The following is an 18,201-nucleotide window of genomic DNA, read 5'->3' as shown; positions in this document are numbered from 1 at the left end:
ACACCACAGTTCAAAAGCATCAATTCTGCGGTGCTCAGCTTTCTTCACCATCCAACTCTCACATCCATACATGACCACTGGAAAAACCATAGCCTTGACTAGACGGACTTTTGTTGGCAAAGTAATGTCTCTGCTTTTAAATATGCTCTCTAGGTTGGCCATAACCTTCCTTCCAAGGAGTAAGCATCTTTTAATTTCATGGCTGCAATCACCATCAGCAGTGATTTTGGAGCCCAAAAAAATAAAGTCTGACACTGTTTCCACTGTTTCCCCATCTATTTCCCATGGAGTGATGGGACCAGATGCCATGATCTTAGTTTTCTGAACGTTGAGCTTTAAGCCAACTTTTTCACTCTCCTCTTTCACTTTCATCAAGAGGCTCTTTAGTTCTTCTTCACTTTCTGCCATAAGGGTGGTGTCATCTGCATATCTGAGGTTATTGATATTTCTCCCGGCAATCTTGATTCCAGCTTGTGTTTCTTCCAGCCCAGCGTTTCTCATGATGTACTGTGCACAGAAGTTAAATAAGCATGGTGACAATATGCAGCCTTGACGTACTCCTTTTCCTATTTGGAACCAGTCTGTTGTTTCATGTCCAGTTCTAACTGTTGCTTCCTGACCTGCATACAGGTTTCTCAAGAGACAGGTCAGATGGTGTGGTATTCCCATCTCTTTGAGAATTTTCCACAGTTTATTGTGATCCACACAGTCAAAGGCTTTGGCATAGTCAATAAAGCAGAAATAGATGTTTTCCTGGAACTCTCTTGCTTTTTCAATGATCCAGCAGATATTGGCAATTTGATCTCTGGTTCCTCTGCCTTTTCTAAAACCAGCTTGAACATCTGAAAGTTCATGGTTCACAAATTGTTGAAGCCTGGCTTGGAGAATTTTGAGCGTTACTTTGCTAGCGTGTGAGATGAGTGCAATTGTGCAGTAGTTTGAGCATTCTTTGGCATTGCCTTTCTTTGGGATTGGAATGAAAACTGACCTTTTCCAGTCCTGTGGCCACTGCTGAGTTTTCCAAATTTGCTGGCATATCGAGTGCAGCACTTTCACAGCATCATCTTTCAGGATTTGAAATAGCTCAACTGGAATTCCATCACCTCCACTAGCTTTGTTCGTAGTGATGCTTTCTAAGGCCCACTTGACTTCACATTCCAGGATGTCTGGCTCTAGGTGAGTGATCACACTATCGTGATTATCTGGGTCGTGAAGATCTTTTTTGTACAGTTCTTCTGTGTATTTTTGCCACAGAATATCTTAATTCTTAATATCTTCTGCTTCTGTTAGGTCCATACCATTTCTGTCCTTTATTGAGCCCATCTTTGCATGAAAAGTTCCCTTGGTATCTCTAATTTTCTTGAAGAGATCTCTAGTCTTTCCCATTCTGTTGTTTTCCTCTATTTCTTTGCATTGATCGCTGAGGAAGGCTTTCTTATCTCTCCTTGCTATTCTTTGGAACTGCATTCAGATGGGAATATCTTTCCTTTTCTCCTTTGCTTTTCGCTTCTCTTCTCTTCCCAGCTATCTGTAAGGCCGCCTCAGACAGCCATTTTGCTGTTTTGCATTTCTTTTCCATGGTTCTGTATCTCTAGATATATATACACAGGGCTTCCCCAGTGGCTCAGTGGTAAGGAACCTGCTTGCAATACCAGAGACGTGGGTTCAGTCTCTGTGTAGGGAAGATCCCCTGGAGAAGGAAATGGCAACCCACTTCAGTATTTTTGCCTGAAAAATCCCAATGAAAGAGGAGCCTGGTGGGCTACAGTCCACAGGGCCACAAAAGAATGGCATACAAATATCTGCACACCTCACGGCCCAGTCAAGTCCATGTAATAAAATGAAGCATCATGGGATGTTTCTAAAATGTGAATTTCCATCATGCCCTTCCTGGGAGGCAGACTCCTAGGTGCTTTGTCATTGCCCTGAGGCTCATTTCCAAACTCCTCCCCGTGGCCTCAGGCCCTTCTCAGATCTGTTGTGTCCCCATCAGCCTCCTTAGTCCCATCTGTCTCCATGCTCTGCCTTTGATTTACACTGAGCCTCCTGCTCCTTAACTGTCATGTAGGTTAAAGTCTCAGCCTGGCCACGTTCACCTGTGCCAAGGTCTGTGTGCTGGTAGGAGGTAGCTGAGTGTCCCTTGCCCCTCCCCACCCCCTCCGCCCATGCAGCTGTGTGTGGGATGGGTCTAGCTCCGGGCTGGTGTTTTTCTTGGAGGCGGTAGGAGGAGGTTCAGTACGAGCTGGACACTCCGGGGCCTGCAGTATGCCAGAGGAGAGAGCCAACTTAGTTCTCCTCAGAATCATGCAAAAAGATGATACAGGATGTGGTTCATTAAATATAAATAGGCCCAGGAGACTGCCGTTTCCACCAGATGAAATTACCAAAAAAAAAAAAAAAAAAACGTTTATATCCCAGTTTAGATTGAGTCCGTCTGGAACGGAACACCCTTGTCTCTTTTCCTAACGGTGTGTCCTTATCGCCCTCCGCTTGTGCTCAGCGCAGTGCATCTCACAAAGCGCTTCCACGTACTTTATTGCATCCAGTTTACTCCTCCCAAGCAGCCTGTGAGGTCAGGTTGTTATCTGCGTTTCACGCTTGAGGAAACTGAGGGTCAGATGGGGAAGATGATTTCTGATCGTTCACCCCAGGGAACTCAGCAGAGTGGGGACTCGAACCCAGGCTGCTTTCAGCACAAAAGTAATGAAACTTGCTCATCCACATCTAGCAGTGCAGCCTCAGAGAGCTCTTTAGATGTTGGCATCAGACCCAGGGGAACCGTCTGTGCTCCTCTCTGTCTCTCTCATCCACGGTTGAAAGAACTGGGGAAAGCTGAGACTGGGAGTTGAGTCCCTCAGCTCCGGCAGGGGTGGAAGTACTCTGCTTTATTCACCCCTTGCACAACTTGCTTCTCTATCTTAATTCAGGGGAAGTGCTATAAAGTAAATACCCTAAAAAAAACACCTTGGCTGCAAACTCCTAGGTGCCTTGTCATTGCCCTGAGGCTCATTTCCAACTGTCAGGGCGGGGAGAGGCTGTATCAAGAATCTCACTGGACCTGAGTTTCTCTTTATGTGTCAGTTATGATCAAATGGTAGTGACGGTCATACTGCATTAAACGAGGTGTTCATCAGGACCAGGCTTGGTGGAAACGACTGAAGCAATCACTTAGCGATGTCCAGTGTGAGTGTGAGAATGAGAAACAGTGACTCTTGGATAAGGTGTTTTCCACTCCCATCTAGGCTGGCCTGTCCCATTCTATAGATAGGAAAGTTGAGGTCGGTTTTTGTAATCCATCAAAACCTGCAGTTGCAAAAGGGAAAGTTTAATAACCATCTAGAGACATTATTCTGCCTTTCTGCACTGAAAACCTGCAGCAAAGTCAAAGCCTTCTAGTGGCCCAAGCCCCCCACATGCTCACAGGTCACAGAGCCATTCATTTGGCAGCGGGCCCATTTTCCTATTTCTGAATGCACGCACACACGCAGACACGTGCACAAATACGTCACTTCCTGAAGCACTGGAGACCGCCCCCATTGTCCTTCTGGTTAGGCAATGCATTCAGAGCTTGACACTCTTGTAAACTACCTACCTTGATTCTATTCAGACTGGGGCCAGCCCACACTTGTTCCCCTATCACAGTTCCAGTCCCAGGAGGGCCACACAGGGACTCGGGGAGCATGATTTTAGATGGGACCCTTCTCTCACATTAGTCTTGCCCTGAGAATGTGGAGCTTCCCTAGAGATGAGTGTGGGGCTTTTGTTTTCTCTCTGCCTTCAGCCCCTTTATGAGAACAGAAGGGTCTCGAGGAAGCACAGATAACACAGATGGAAGCTTCTGGTTCTCCAGGTCATTACTAGTAGGTCGAACCTCCCACCCTGAGAGCAGCTGCACCCAGATTCACACCGTGGGGTGTCCTCTCTCCCTCACCTCCTGTATTCCCTCCATTGCTTGTCACCCCCGCCCCCAACTTTCCACGACAGTGCTCCAAGGAGCCCCTAGGAGACGCCCAGCCCTGCATGAGGTGCTGAGGCTGCCAAGGTGAATGAGACATGCTCTCTGCTCTCAAGGAGCTCCTGGTCGAAAGGGAAGGGTTTTCAATAGGTGAACTGATCATTACAGCCCTCTGGACAAATGCTGTGACGGGGAAGCCTAAGGCATGCATTGGTGTGCGCATTTGTGTGTGTGGGGGGGGATGGGGTGGGGCAGGGAACAGGAGTGGAAGAGGCAAGGTAGGGAAATGGACCTCTAACCACCTGGGATGGACTGGAAAGTCCCCCATGCTAAACATAGTCCTGGAGATGTGAGGGCATGTGCCATCTAGGGAGGTGGAGAGACTTAGCCTGGGCAAGATGCAGAGCGGGGCGTGTAGAGCGGCCTACCAGAGTCTGCCCCCGGCAGTCGGGAGCAATAATACCTGAGTCAGCTCAGGCACTCCTGACAGATGCCGTTGGTGTCTTTGTTAGAACTTTGAATGTCTTTGCATTTCTGTCTCCCAGGTAGTTAGAGAAACTGCCACTTGCTGTGTCCACAGCAGAGAATTCTCACCAGTAGAAGAGGCTGAACTTCCTAATGCCTGAAAATAAGTGAAAATAAGGGGCCCATTTGGGAGGTACTAGGGGAATTGTTGGAAAAACATCTGGACCTTTCAGGGCTGTTATGAGGATGACAAGAGATCATGTGGTTAATTGGTTCCATAGTAGGAAATCAACACGAAATCAATCATTCTTGCCCCCTCCTTACCAGAGGTGTGCCTTTCAGCAAATAATAGCATACAAATCACACGGTCTGTGAGTCATCTCTTGAGTTTGCAAATGTGACTTAGGGTTTCCTGAGCCTCAGTTCCTTTATCTTTGAAATGGTCCTAATCATGCTCACCTCACAGTACTGTTTTGAGAATTGAATGAAACAGTGTTCAGAAAGTGATTATCTCTGCACTCTACATGTAAGAAATGCTCAGGAAATGCTTGCTAGGATTATTATCATTTGTTACTGTGAGAAATTTGATTTTGTGATGATCAATTAGTGATGATGCTTATTACAATTAGTTTTCGAAAACAAAAAGCCTGATGATATAGTTCTCTCCACTTCCGAGTCCAGCAGCCTAATATGTGAGCCCTCATCCTGCCAGACCCATGGCTGTCCATCTCTGGTTGATTTTCCAGCTTGTGAATTTGAGTCCTGGCTGAACCTGGAGGTGGGAATAGAAGGCAGAGTTATCAGAAAGCACAGCCTGGAGCCCAGCAGTGGAGCACAGTGTCTGCACCACTGAACGCCAAGCTTATGGTCGTTGAGGATGTGTAGTTTTGTGTGTGTGTGTGTGTGTGTGTGTGTGTGTGTGTGTGTGTGTGTTGGGGGAGGGGTAACAGAGGAGTGGGCAGCAATGACTGACTGATTTTCTGTTCCTACTGCGAACCATTTAATCATATGATCTCACATCATCTTTGTAACATTCCTGTGTTAGTGGCTCAGTTGTGTCCGGTTCTTTGTGACCCCATGGACTGTAGCCCACCAGGCTCCTCTGTCCGTGGGATTCTCCAGGCAAGAATACTGGAGTGGGTAGCCATTCCCTTCTCCAGGAGATCTTCCTGACCCAGGGACCAAACGCAGGTCTCCCACATTGCAGGCAGATTCTTTACCATCTGAGTCACCAGTGACCCCAAAACATCCCTCTGAGGTCCAGATTGTTATCCCATCTTCTAAATGAGAAAATTCAATGCTCAAGATCACATGACTTGGTCCTAGGCCGTTTTCTATCCCAGGACTGTCTGACTCCAAAATCCACATGTCCTCCTGCCCCGCTGTAACAACAGAATTCATGTACTGAGAACCACTGCAGGGCAGGGCATTCAGGGGCACTTCACATACATACTCTCATTTAATCCTCAGAACAATCCTCTAAAGCTAGTGTCTTTACACCGGGAAACTGAGAGTCAGAGTGGGTAAGACATATAATCCAAAGGCACGTAGCTGGTCAAAGGTAACCCTTCTTACCTTCTCTTCCTTCCATCTTTTCTTGCTCCAGTTCTCTCCCCATTTACTTTATACTATTATTTAACCACAGTGGGCATTCCCACAAGACTGTTCTCTCTGAGAGGCATTTCTCTTCCCACAAAGTAATTAGAAGTACTTGGTCAGGAGGAATGAGGAAAGAGACAGACAGACCAGCATGAGTCCAGCCTGCGTGATGTTGGCTCACAGGTTCCAGACCCTTGTTTCCTAGCAACACCTTGGCTCTGGATAAGGGTGAGGGCTTTGAGGCAGGCCTTAGAGATGGCTTGGACCATTGATCCATTGGATCGGAGTTGATCTTGGCTGTCTTCATCTGATGCACAAGCTGTATGCCCCAGGAGTGCCTCCTTAGGGTCCCTGGGGTCTGCATTTCTGTCTCTTCCTATTCCACAGGTGTCCAAGGAAATGGGAGACGCCTTTTGGAGCTCTTGGCTCAAGAAGTCCCTAAGGTCTGGGGCCCCAGTACCATTGGCATTTGAAACTGGAAGTATCCTTAATTTAATAACTTTATTATCGATGAAATGGAGTCCCAGAGAGAGTAAGCAACTTGCTCAAAGAGAATTATACATTAGTGGCAGAATTAGGACTTGAACTGGCTCCCTCTTCTCCTTTCCCCATCCAAGAAAGTGTGTTGAGAGGCAATTCAAGGGACCCTGTGTCCAAAGGTACATCCTTTTTTGTTTCTAACAGGTTTATTTATTTATTGAGATATCATTTACATAACCACACAATCGAAAGTGTCTCTTTGAGCCTTGATTTTGCATCAAGATAAAGTTTGGATTGAATTTCCAGAAGGGAACACAGCTTTTAATGATTTTATAGTTGAGAAGATTCTCTATGGAAAATGAAATCTCAGGGAACTACTCCACCCATCTTTCAACCACATCCCATTTTTCTGTTGCAACAGTCAGTGATTTAGTGAGGCAGCTGGTGGGAGGAGCAGGAGGTGGCATAACCAGCTGGTGCTAAATGTGACCCAAAATGTTCATAGATATCAACATATGAGCTAAGCTGACACCGCCCCCCCCCCCCCCGCCAGCTCCCAGCCCTGGTTTTACCCAGCAACAATTTTAGTGCCTGCTTTGTTTTGGGAACCATACAAGATGCTACAGATGCAGTGGTAAATTAAAACTCACTCTGCCTTCACAGAGCTCAGTCTAGCCTTAGAGAGAGATAGGTAACAAGGAAATTATCATGTAATGCTAGAGGGCAGAAACACAACAGGTGGTATGGACACCTGATTCAGATTGTGTAGTGGATCAGGAAGGACGCCCAGAAGACCTGGAGGAGGTAAGATTTAAGGGACATGAGAGAATAGAGAGAGGGAAAGTGTTTTAGGTAGCATAAAAGCAAGTACTAAAAAGGCCTAGGGAGGGATGGAAGCAGTGATGATAAACCTAGAAAGATAAATAGGTGGGAACAAAATCCCACTGGATATACAGCTGTGTTAAGGATTTTTTGTTTTTTCCTTTTATCAGGATCACTTTAAAACCATTTAAAGCTTTTATGCATTATTATTAGCACTTACATTTTAAATTTGACTCTGGCTGGTGTGGGATTGGGCTTGACTTAGGATAGGAAGAAGTGTAGTTAATGGGGTGCTAGACTAAAGAACGCTTCCCAGGTGACTTAGTGGTAAAGAATCCACCTGCCAATGCAGAAGATGTGGGTTGGATTCCTGGATCAGGAAGACCCCTCGAAAAAGGAAACGTAACCCGCTCCAGTGTCCTTACCTGGGAAATCCCATGGACAGAGGAGCCATAGGGTCACAAGGAGCCGGACACGACTTAATAAGTGGGCATGCAGGCAGATCAGTTAGGAAGCTGTAAGAGTGTTTCAGGAAGAAAATAATAGGAGCTGAACATGTCCATAGTCATGAGAAAGAAGAATAAATGGATGTGAAAAATATTAAGCTGCTAGTGTGATGAGAACATCATGATTGAATAGTGGGAGGTAGGAGGTGAGAGGTGAGGGAGGTGATTAGAAACAGTGCCAGTTTTAGGCCTACGTGCTTTTGCCAATGCCTGTGTTCCTTAACTGGAACACAAGCAGAAGAGCAGGTACTGGAGAACTGAGTTCAGTCGTAAATATGCTGAGTATATATTTTCTAAGGGACATCTTCATTGGACACACCAGCCTTCAACTGGCATGCCAACTGGCAAGGTAAAGTGAGCAACTGGAAATATGCATCAGTCTGGTGATCAAAAGGAAGGTAAGATCTTAAAAATGCAGGTTTCAGATCCAGTTGCATAGATTGTTGAAGTCACAGGGAAAAAAAGAAAAACAACAGTATCTCCCAGCATAAATGCATTTCTTCCTTGGTGGCTCAGATGGTAAAGAGTCCGCCTGCGATGCAGGAGACCTGAGTTCGATCCCTGAGTTGGGAAGATCCCCTGGAGGAAGGCATGGCAACCCACTCCAGTATTCTTGCCTGGAGAATCCCCATGGACAGAGGAGCCTGGTGGGTTACAGTCCATGGGGTCACAAAGAGTTGGACATGACTGAGCGACTAACCAGTAAGCACAGCATAAAATAAAGTTCTTCTTTTGTAGCTTGTTTCCTTAGGGAGCTATTTTCCCCCTGCCACACCCAGTATTGTTTCTGATGTTTTATTTAGAGAGGCTGTATCTCATTCAGAGAGGCTGTCCAGGCTGCTGATTATAGGCTAGCTTTTACTTGTGTAAAATGTATGGGACATTAGGAATAGTCCTGGTATATACTATGTACTGATGTGAGTTAATATCCCCATTCCATTGAATAAAAACAGGTATCTGTGGCAGTGGTCACAGGAGCAGAAGAGAAGAATACATACTTTGAGTTTTTCGTTTATCATTTGCATCTTTCATTTAGTTAACAATTAATTAGCCTTTATGGATGGTCCAGGGCATATGTGCCATCTGTGTGTGCATCATACATTTCTTCCAAGGTATCAATCAATGCGAGTTTTAATCTCCTAGATCCAGCCCCCAGAGTCATGTATCAGGTGAGGTAGCATGCATGCCTGCTCCCTCTTCACTCTTTGAGTGCAGTATTTTTATCTTTATTTCTAACATTTTTATAGAATCACTATGTTTGTCAAACAAGTTTCAGATCCTTGGGTCTGAGAGATTTAGAGAGTCATTATTATTTTTAAGTGTAAATATTACCTGTCATTTCACAAAAGCACATAGTTTTATTCATGTGGTTGTTCAGAAATTAAACTTACACAATTTTTAAATTTATCATGTTATGAAGTTGTTTTAATATTTAACTCTAAACATTTGTTGTCACTCTGAAGTAGGGGGATGGACTCCCAGTCAGTATTTGGTTCAGATGATAAAATGGATGGTGCTACATATATACCAAGAGGACTTAGGAAGATTCGACATTCATGTAATGGAGCTTTCTGGGGGAAAGCAGAGGCAGCTCTGAAGCAGGTACAAAAATGGCTTGAGAGAGCAAGTGAAAAAGAATGGCCTGACTTTTATATAATAGGAAGGGAGGTTTAGTGGGTTCCATGTGCTGGCTGATGCTTGCATGGTTTCAACATCCCAAGGACTTCCCAGGTTGCACTCATGGTAAAGAACCTGCCTGCCAATGAAGGAGATATAAGAGATGTGGGTTCAGCCCCTGGGTTGGGAAGATCCTCTGGAGAACAGAATGGCAATCCCCTCTAGTATTCTTGCCTGGAGAATCCCCTGGACAGAGGAGCCTGGCAGGCTATAGTCCGTGGGGCCACAGAGTCGGACACAACTGAAAGCAACTGAGCGCACAGCACTGGCACCAAAGTTGGGAGCAGTTAGGCTTGATGAGAGGCTGATGGGGACAAAGAGTAACAGGGCTCGAAAGCTGTCAGGAGTCAGGCATCAAAGAGAGAGTCAGATTTTTTTATTACACTTCACCATGGATGTCTGATAACTGAAATGGGCCATGTTTTGTTTAATTGAACTTGAGTGTGTTATGTTCTGTGTATTAAATCTACTACTGTGGGCAAGAATCTCTTAGAAGAAATGGAGTAGCCCTCATAGTCAACAAAAGAGTCTGAAATGCAGTCCTTGGATGCAATCTCAAAAATGACAGAATGATATCTATTCATTTCCAAGGCAAACCATTCAATATCACAGTAATCCAAGTCTATGCCCCGACCAGTAATGCCGAAGAAGCTGAAGTTGAATGGTTCTATGAAGACCTACAAGAACTAACACCCCAAAAAGATGTCCTTTTCATTATAGGAGACTGGAATGCAAAAGTAGAAAGTCAAGAGATACCTGGAGCAATAGGCAAAATTGGCCTTGGAGTACAGAATGACTTTGCAGGGCAAAGACTAATAGAGTTTTGCGAAAATAATGCACTGGTCATAGCAAACACCCTCTTCCAACAACACGAGAGAAGACTCTACACATGGACATCACCAGATGGTCAGCACTGAAATCAACACCGATTATATTCTTTGCAGCCAAAGATGGAGAAGCTCCATACAGTCAGCAAAACCAAGACCAGTAGCTGACTGTGGCTCAGACCATGAACTCCTTATTGCCAAATTCAGACTTAAATTGAAGAAAGTACGGAAAACCTCTAGACCATTCAGGTATGACCTAGATCAAATCCCTTGTGATTATACAGTGGAAGTGACAAACAGACTGATGGGATTAGATCTGATAGACAGAGTGCCTGATGGACTATGGACAGAGGTTCGTGACATTGTACAGGAGGCAGGGATCAAGACCATCCCCAAGAAAAAGAAATGCAAAAAGGCAAAATGGTTGTGTGAGGAGGCCATACAAATAGCTGAGAAAAGAAGAGAAGTGAAAGGCAAAGGAGAAAACATATACCCATTTGAAAGCAGACTTCCAAAGAATAGTAAGGAGAGATAAGAAGGCCTTCCTCAGAGATCAATGTAAAGAAATACAGGAAAACAACAGAATGGGAAGGATTAGAGATCTCTTCAAGAAAAAACGAGATACCAAGGGAACATTTCATGCAAAGATGGGCACAATAAAGGACAGAAATGGTATGGACATCACAGAAGCAGAAGATATTAAGAAGAGGTAGCAAAAATACACAGAAGAACTATACAAAAGAGACCTTCATGACCCAGATAATCATGATGGTGTGATTACTCACCTAGAGCCAGACATCCTGGAATGTGAAGTCAAGTGGGCCTTAGGAAACATCACTATGAACAAAGCTAGTGGAGGTGATGAAATTCCAGTTGAACTATTTCAAATCCTAAAAGATGATGCTGTGAAAGTGCTACACTCAATATGCCAGCAAATTTGGAAAACTCAGCAGTGGCCACAGGCCTGGAAAAGGTCAGTTTTCATTCCAATCCCTAAGAAAGGCAATCCAAAGAATGCTCAAACTACCGCACAATTGCACTCATCTCACACGCTAGCAAAGTAACGCTCAAAATTCTCCAAGCCAGGCTTCAACAATTTGTGAACCATGAACTTCCAGATGTTCAAGCTGGATTTAGAAAAGGCAGAGGAACCAAGATCAAATTGCCAACATCCACTGGATCATCAAAAAGCAAAAGAGTTCCAAAAAAACATCTACTTCTGCTTTATTGACTATGCCAAAGCCTTTGACTGTGTGGATCACAATAAACTATGGAGAATCCTTAAAGAGATGGGAATACCAGACCACCTGACCTGCCTCTTGAGAAATCTGTATGCAGGTCAGGAAGCAACAGTTAGAACTGGGCATAGAACAACAGACTGGTTCCAAATTGGGAAAGGAGTACATCAAGGCTGTATATGTCACCCTGCTTATTTAACTTACATGCAGAATACATCATGTGAAATGCTGGGCTGTATGAAGCACAAGCTGGAATCAAAATTGCTGGGAGAAATATCAATAACCTCAGATATGCAGATGACACCACCCTTATGGCAGAAAGCAAAGAAGAATGAAAGAGCCTCTTAATGAAAATGAAAGAGGAGAGTGAAAAAGTTGGCTTAAAACTCAATCTTCAGAAAACTAAGATCATGGCATCTGGTCCTGTCCTATCACTTCACAGCAAATAGATAGGGAAACAATGGAAACAGTGACAGACTATTTTTAGAGGGTTCCAAAATCACTGTGGATGGTGAATGCAGCCATGAAATTAAAAGACACTTGCTCCTTGGAAGAAAAGCTATGGCAACCTAGACAGCATATTTAAAAGCAGAGACATTACTTTGCCAACAAAGGTCCGTCTAGTCAAAGCTTTGTTTTTTCCAGTAGTCATGTATAGATTTGTGGGCTGGACCATAAAGAAAGCTGAGCGCCAAAGAGTTGATGCTTTTGGACTGTGGTTTTGGAGAAGACTCTAGAGAGTCCCTTGGACTGCAAGGAGATCAAACCAGTCAATCCTAAACGAAGTCAGTCCTGAATATTCATTGGAAGGACTGATGCTGAAGCTGAAACTCCAATACTTTGGTCACCTAATGCGAAGAAATGACTCATTTGAAAAGACCCTGATGCTGGGAAAGATTGAAGGTGGGAGGAGAAAGGGACGACAGAGGATGAGATGGTTGGATGGCATCACTGACTTGATGGACATGAGTTTGTGTAAGCTCTGGGAGTTGGTGATGGACAGGGAAGCCTGGCATGGTGCCGTCCATGGAGTCACAAAGAGTCGGACGTGACTGAGCGACTGAACTGAACTGAACTGATGGCACTCTATGAGACCTGCTGTCTGAGAGTGGCAAGGGAAATGCAAGTTCCATTAAATGCCTTGTGTGAGAGCCTCACATCATATATTTCAAGAAATGAAATGAGCTCTTTGGTCAGTCTCAATAATGTCTGGAACTCTGAAAGGGAGAAAGTGTTTTAGTGAGACCTGTTATTGTGGATTTACTATGTGTAGAGACATGTGTGATCTTGATTTATAGGTTGGGTATCTATGAGACAAGAGATTCTCAGAATTCTTTACCCCAAAGAGGCAATCTTGGATAGGGAATTGCTGCTGCCATTGGCTAGACCAGATGAGTAGATCATTGACGATGGCCCAAGAGTTGTAGAAGTGTGCAGATGGAGCTGCCTGTTGACCTGGGCATCTGGTGCAAAGGAGACTGCATGAAGTTTGGTCAATTGTACAGACTCTTGGGTTCAGTCTCATTATCAGGAGCATCTCAGTGAAGAACTGAAAAGCAAAAACTCCATATCCTATGATGGTGGTGGTGCCATCTTGAAAGGATATAAAGTCCCTTTGCTGGTCATTCAGTTGACCCAAAGGGACTCGCCAGATGATCTAGGTGTCTAGGAAAGGGGAGTTGCTAATCTTCTCTGGGACCATGACATCTGACAAGGACTAAGGATGGGGGGGCATCCCACCTACAAATGTGATATACAGGAGATTTGGCTCTACACTGAGCTTTCAGGGGGCTATTTCCATGATCTAAGGCAGTGGGAAGCTGAGAATAGTCACACAGCCTCTTAGTCTAGGAAAGTCCAGTATGTTGCCCTGTAATGGCATATAACATGGAGATGAGGAGGGCTGTTTCTTGTACCGAAGTCTAGGGGAAAATTATGGTTATGTATGGTCCAGAGACTCCAGGAGGCATGAGAGGACACTGCTGAAGCCTTTACAGTGAAGTCTCTAGGAGTCACCAATGGCGTGCCAGCTGTATGGCAATTTGGGCAGATAATAGAGCCTTTTGTCATACAAGATCCCAATCAAGGTAGGCCGATGTGTGAGTAATAGTATAAATGGGCTTAAGTAAAATTTCTAAATGAGAAATACATTGTCTCTAGAACCCAAAAGGCTAAAAAGAGTCGGACTTAAATTTTAGCATTATAAATGCTGGTTTTGACAGTGTCAGGAATGGAATGGTCATCAGCTGAATAATTTTCAGGAATTCAACCAAAGTGGCAGGACCTTGTACAATGCGTAAGACAATGATCCAGCCCTGTTTGTGAGTTATTTTGTGAATGTTTGCATGTCTTCAATGAGTGTGTCAAATTAATGTCTTTTGAAGAGAGTGTGGCTGGTGTGATGTCATTACTGTGCTCCTAAAGAAAGCTGAATGTGTGACATCTCGTCTATAAAGATTTTGTGTGATGGCATGGCTTGTTTAGGTACCTCAGTATAGCTGGATAAAGGGAGATTGTGTCCCTTTGAAGCCAAAGGCAAACTATGTGTGAAAGGCTGTTGAAATAGGCCCTGATCATGACAGAAAAAGGCACTAAACATGACATCTGGGCTCCCCAGGACAAAGGAGCCTGGCAGGTCCGTGGGGTCACAGAAAGTCGGCCATGACTGAAGTGACTTAGTACGAATGTCCCCAGCAGAAGCATCTTTAGTTGACTCCTTGTCTCTCATGGACCTCCTTTGGGGCTTTCCCAGTGGCTCAGTGGTAAATAACCCACCTGCCAATGTAGGAGACGTAAGAGTGGGTTCAATCCCTGGGTTGGGAAGATCCCCTGGAGACGGGAATGGCTACCCACTCCAGTATTCTTGCCTGGAGAATCCCATGGACAGAGGAGCACGGTGGGCTGCAGTCCATGGGGTGGCAGAGTCAGACATGACTGAGCGACTAACACTTTCACATGACAGATTAGCCAAGTTTATGACTGCAAAGTATTTGCCAGTTATTGATTGGATGGAATTTATAATTTCAGTAATTGGTATGGAAGCCTTAATGGGTGGGGTGTCAGCATTAAGGTTGCAGTAATCCATTGTGAGGTTTTATTCAGTCTTTCCAGGTTTAAGAACAGGGTAAACTGGGCTTTAAAATAATGAAGCAGTGGGGATAATCAATCTTTTTCTAAATAGGTCTTGAATATGACTTTTAAACCTCAAAGGCTCTGTTTAAACTGGGCCATCTTAACTATTTTAACTAATGGGAGGCGGCAGGGTCCATGTGCTCCTATTTTGCTAAGCCAATTCTAAGTGCCAAAACTTAATTTGATTTTAATTTATTACTCATTGGGTCACACCATCCATACTCAGTATGGAATATTTCAGGGTAATGAGAGTTAATGCTATGGGGAATTTAGGCAGGGCATTAGTTCTGATGATTAAGGTGAGGTATACCTATTTGTCTTCCTTACATATCCTGAAATGTCCTCAGTAACTTCCATAAGGTTTTAGGGGGTACCTTGTTTAAATTTAGGGGAATCCCCACATGTGAATCTAATTTGATCCCTAGTATTGGTTAAAGTCATGAAAGTTTGATCATTGGTGCGTTTCAGCAGATGTTAAAAGCTAATTCAGAGCTTAGGTTGTCAAGGTGCAAAAATCAATTAGCAGTCTTCAATCTTTTTTTATTTTTCGTATGAATTCTTTTAGTAAATTTTGAATTTCTAGCTGGGTCACTTTGTGACCTCTGTTTCAGTTTGTTGTTTGTTTCCTCCTCCTGTATTTATTTGATTTTTTTTCTTCTGGTGGTTACTCTACATTTTTGTGGTGAGGGACTGGGGAGGTGGGCACCTTCACTACCCTACTTGTATTTATAAGTTTCTTCCTCCAAAGTAGCAAATCTGTATCATCAAGACTAGGACCTTCCTCATGGCAGTGGCTTCTCACTTTTCCCTGGAATGCTGTGCCTGTGCTCCTGATCCTCCCTCTTCTTGCAGGGCCCTTCAGCAAGCAGATCCTCTCAACTAGAAGCAGTCTTTTCCTAAACACTTGGCACTCCATTTCTATCTCGCACCATTGATCTCATTCTGTATATTTGTATTATTTTGTTTTTTACATTCCGTATCTCTCCAGCCAGACTACAAGCTACCTGACTGCAGGGTTCATGACTGATTCATCTTTGCATTCAGTACTCATGTAACTATTGCTATGAGAAAACACAGTAGATGTTGTATATGTCTAATGAGTAAGTGAATGAATAAATGAAAGAATTAAATCTAAATATTAATATTCTGTGAAAATATGCAGTGGCATTATAGTTATAGCCAGGTAAACTGAGTAAATCACCTAAAGAAAATCCTGGTTTTATTTTTATGGGAAAGATATGCATTTGACTTACAGTCATCAAACTCTATTCACTCCAGATTTCAGTAAGTTACTAAATAATTTTCCTTTGAGGGAAATAAATGTTTACCTCACCAGTTCCTATGATTCTGCTACCACAAAAGTGTGGGTAACATTTTTATACATTTAATTTACTAAGATATTTTCCACTATTGAAAGTTTACAAAATGAAACTCTTATAAGCAGAAAGTCTGCTAAGTGTTTTACATCGATCATCTCTTCAGAACAATGCAGTAAACAGTATCGTTTTATTATTTATGAAGAAACTGAAGCTGAGAGGCTAAATGACTCAGTGGTCAGAGAACTAATGTGTGAGGGAAACAAGAACGAACTCAGCCCCCACATGCTTCCGAAGCCCAAGTTTTAACTGCAATATATTACCTGAACCTAACAATGAGATTTATGGCTTATTTTGATTTTTTAATTAAATTTGAGTTAATGAATGTTGGCCTGGAAGAAAAATGCCTTTATGCTAGCCGTATAGAGGGATAGGTAGATGTGCTTGTTTCTGCCAAGAGTCAAGATGCCATCCTACTAACTCTAATCAAATAATTAGCCTTGAGCTTTTATGTGCAGCTTTCCTAGTGGGATACATTGCTGTGAGAGTTTTGCCTCTGCCCCTGTGGCGATACCACCTTTCTTCCAATAGGCTTTTTAATTAAGAGACTGAGCGGTGTGGTTGAATCACCAGTGCAGGTCTGAAATCTCCCTCAGTGTTAACTTGAAAAATCTGCATCAGTTCACCATGGCAGGGGGCTGTTGGGGGAGGAGGTCTTTGCCCCTACAATGGAAATCACATTTCCTGAGCACCTCACATTTTCTGAATTAGGCACTTTTATATATACTGTCCCATTAGTATGTTTTAATTCTCACAACAGCCCTTTAAAACATAACTTGTCATCTTCTTCTACAAGATGAGGAAACAGTGGCTCAACAGAGTGGCAATAGTTAGCAAGAGACCCAAGGTCACGACAGTTGGGGTAAACAACTGAACTGTGGTGGGGCAGATTACAAAGTACAGGTTCTTTCTACTCTGATGTAAACACGATAACATTACAGCAAGGATGACACAAAAACATCGGCGTTGGGCGCGGGGCGGGGTGGGGGAACTCAACCACAATTCTAGTTGGTAAAATAATTAAAAGAACTTGAAGAGGTTTTAGTAATGATTGAATCCAACTTTCTCTTTATAAGGATAGGGAAGCTCATGCAGAGGCATGGTGCTCACCCGAGGCCACATAGCTAGTTCAGGGGCAGAGCTGTGATTCAGATCCAGCGACTTTTCCCACTGGAATGCATTGCTGATCCCAGAGCTTCCTAACTGCAGACTGTGGGTACCATGAATATTCATGATATTGACAAGATATAGCCGAAGTTCTGGAATGTTAAGTATTTTGCTAAACAGCCTCCTTGCTCACCACTGCCCTGCTTGTAACATTCACGCAGGCATCTGCTATTTCTTATCTGTAATTTGTTTTGTGATCCCTTGAGAAGCTGCATGTCTTGAGTGCAGATCAGCAGCCTCGTCAGGTCCAAGGGAGAGCCCTGCACTTCCTACTAGGCTCTACTTGCATTTCCCTCCTGTGGAGCTGGTAACGCTTCACTTTTAAGAGGCCATTAATTAGTAGGAGATTAAAGAGTACAACTACTTAAGCATTACTTGCCTTACCCACAGGAACACTAAGACTCCAGGCAAGTTTATCCTGCTGATTGGAATAATGGAGTAGCCCTCTGTGGACTCTCTCGGGCTGGAGAGTACATTGGGGTTGACTCTCACCATCATTCAGACAGTGCCTATCCCAGGCCTTTGAGGAAGACCAGGGCAATGGAATGCAATTCCAGATGCTCCAGAAAGACTGTAAAATAACTGATGAGCAAGTCATAATATTACTTTTTTTTTTCATTTCTGAACATTTGGCATAGTGCCAGGCTCACAGTAGGTACTCAAATGTGGAAGGAATCATTGTTCGAAAACCTTAAATTCTACATAATTACTCAGAATGATGGGGTTTTCCAGGTGGCACAGGGGTTAAAGCATCTACCTGCCAATGCAGGAGGAGTATGTTTGATCTCTGGGTTGGGAAGTTCCCCTGGAGAAGGAAATGGCAACCCACTCCAGTATTCTTGCCTGGAGAATCCCATGGACAGAGGAGCCTGGCAGGCTACAGCCCATGCGGTTGCAAAGAGTTGGACACGACTGAGTGACATTCACAAACAGCACAGCACATTCACAACAATAAAG

General features: G+C 43.9%; 1 protein-coding gene and 1 long non-coding RNA gene across 4 annotated transcripts in view; one reads left to right on the top strand and one right to left on the bottom strand.

Moving 5' to 3' along the window:
• Positions 1-18,201, top strand: part of ASTN2 (astrotactin 2) — a 989,820-nt gene that overhangs the window by 735,173 nt on the left and 236,446 nt on the right. The gene's annotated exons all lie outside the window — the stretch shown is intronic.
• LOC145540863 (uncharacterized) lies at positions 4,973-6,193 on the bottom strand. Its single transcript, XR_014078604.1, has 2 exons — positions 5,996-6,193; positions 4,973-5,192 (listed from the first exon to the last, which is right to left on the bottom strand). It is a non-coding gene; the product is annotated as an uncharacterized LOC145540863 (long non-coding RNA).

This window comes from Giraffa tippelskirchi, chromosome 1 (assembly GCF_054371585.1).
Source record: "Giraffa tippelskirchi isolate mGirTip1 chromosome 1, T2T-mGirTip1v1.2.pri, whole genome shotgun sequence".
In the NCBI taxonomy this organism is placed as follows: domain Eukaryota; kingdom Metazoa; phylum Chordata; class Mammalia; order Artiodactyla; family Giraffidae; genus Giraffa; species Giraffa tippelskirchi.
This window is presented reverse-complemented; position numbering and strand designations above follow the sequence as displayed.